Here is a 2,628-nt window from a genome sequence, read left to right as displayed (position 1 = left end):
ATCTTCAATATGCAGGGTGCCCCACGTGCAGCGAACTGCCTCAATGAAGGCAGGCTCTCGTAAGGACTGTAAGCCTTTCCTCTCCCATAACACGCAGTTTTACCCGAAGAACTCTGCTTTAGTTGCAGGTGGAACACAAGCAGCATTTCTCCCACTGTGTACTCTTTGGGACCTTACACGAATGAACTTTTTTATGCAGGGATTCCCACGAGGAGCGAACTGCCTCCACCATGGCAGGCTGTTGCGAGGACTGTAAGCATATCCTCTACCAAATCACGCAGGTTTACCCGAAGAACTCTGCTTTAGTTTCAGGGGGAACAGAAGCGTCTTTTCTCCCACAGTGTACTCGATGGGCACTTCCCCTAATGAACTTGTTCTATAAGAATGGTTTCCCTCGTGGAGCGAACTGCCTCAGCCATGGCAGGCACTACTGTGGTCTCTAAGAATTTCCTCTCTGAAAACACGGCACTTTTACCTGAAGAACTCTGCTTTAGTGGCAGGTGGAACACAAGATGCATTTGTCCCACACTTTATACAAAGGGCCTTTCCCCGAATGAATGTTCAATATGCAGGTTGTCCCACGAGCAGCGAACTGCCTCAATGAAGGCAGGCTCTCGTAAGGACTGTAAGCATTTCCTCTCCCAAAACACACAGTTTTACCCGAAGAACTCTGCTTTAGTTGCAAGTGGAACACAAGCAGCATTTCTCCCACTGTGTACTCTTTGGTCTCTTCACGAATGAACTTGTATATGCAGGGTTTCCCACGTGGAGCGAACTGCCTCAACCATGGCAGGCTGTAGCGAGGACTGTAAGCATATCCTCTCCCAAACCACGCAGTTTTAACGCTAGAACTCTGCTTTAGTTGCAGGCCTAACACAAGCAGCTTTTCTCCCACTGTGTACTCTTTGGGCTCTTCCACGAATGAACTTCTATATGCAGGGTTTCCGACGTGGAGCGAACTGCCTCAACCATGGCAGGCTATAGCGAGGACTGTAAGCATTTCTTCTTCCAAAACACGGCAGTTTTACCAAAGAATTCTGCTTTAGTTGCAGGTGGAACACAAGCAGCATTTCTCCCACTGTGTACTCTTTGGGATCTTCCACGAATGAACTTCTCTATGCAGGGATTCCCACGTGGAGCGAACTGCCTCAACCAAGGCAGGCTGTAGCGAATACTGTAAGCATTTCCTCTCCCAAAACACGCAGTTTTACACGAAGAACTCTGCTTTAGTTGCAGGGGGAACACCATCAGCTTTCCTCCCACAGTGTACACAATGGGCACTTCCGCTAATGAACTTGTTCTATAAGAATGGTTTCCCGCGTGGAGCGAACTGCCTCAGCCATGGCAGACACTACTGTGGTCTCTAAGAATTTCCTCTCTGAAAACACGGCAGTTTTACCCGAAGAACTCTGCTTTAGTTGCAGGTGGAACACAAGCTGCATTTGTCCCACAGTTTATACAAAGGGCCCTTCCCCGAAGGAGTCTTTAATATGCAGTGTGTCCCACGTGCAGTGAACTGCCTCAACGAAGGCAGGCTCTCGTAAGGACTGTAAGCATTTCCTCTCCCAATACACGCAGTTTTTCCCGAAGAATTCTGCTTTAGTTGCAGGTGGAACACAAGCAGCTTTTCTCCCACAGTGTACCCAATGAGCCTTTGCCCGAAACAATATCTATTCTCAAGGGGTCCCACGTGGAGTGAAATGCCTAAAGCAAGCAGGCTCTAGTGAGGCCTCTAAGCATTTCCTCTCCGAAAACACGGCAGTTTTACCCAAGGAACTCTGTGTTAGTTGCAGGTGGAACACAAGCAGCATTACTCCTAGTGTGTAATCTTTGGGCTCTTCCACGAATGAAATTCTTTATGCAGGGATTCCCACGTGGATCGAACTGCCTCAACTGTGGCAGGCTGTAGCGAGGACTGTAAGCATATCCTATCCCAAAACACGCAGTTTTAAAGGTAGAACTCTGCTTTAGTTGCAGAGGTAACACAAACAGCTTTTCTCCCACAGTGTACTCGATGGGCACTTCCCCTAATGAACTTGTTCTATAAGAATGGTTTCCCGCGTGGAGCGAACTGCCTAATCCATGGCAGGCACTACTGTTGTCTCTAAGGATTTCCTCTCTGAAAACACGGCACTTTTCCCCGAAGAACTCTGCTTTAGTTGCAGGTGCAACACAAGCTGCATTTGTCCCACACTTTATACAAAGGGCCTTTCCCCGAATGAATCTTCAATATGCAGGGTGCCCCACGTGCAACGAACTGCCTCAATGAAGGCAGGCTCTCGTAAGGACTGAAAGCCTTTCCTCTCCCATAACACGAAGTTTTACCCGAAGAACTCTGCTTTAGTTGCAGGTGGAACACAAGCAACATTTCTCCCACTGTGTACTCTTTGGGATCTTCCACGAATGAACTTCTTTATGCAGGGATTCCCACGTGGAGCGAACTGCCTCAACCAAGGCAGGCTGTAGCGAATACTGTAAGCATTTCCTCTCACAAAACACGCAGTTTTACACGAAAAACTCTGCTTTAGTTGCAGGGGGAACACCATCAGCTTTCCTCCCACAGTGTACACAATGGGCACTTCCCCTAATGAACTTGTTCTATAAGAATGGATTCCCGCGTGGAGCGAA

The sequence above is a fragment of the Mesoplodon densirostris genome, chromosome 13 (genome assembly GCF_025265405.1).
Source record: "Mesoplodon densirostris isolate mMesDen1 chromosome 13, mMesDen1 primary haplotype, whole genome shotgun sequence".
NCBI lineage: Eukaryota > Metazoa > Chordata > Mammalia > Artiodactyla > Ziphiidae > Mesoplodon > Mesoplodon densirostris.
Note: the sequence above shows the minus strand (reverse complement) of the source record.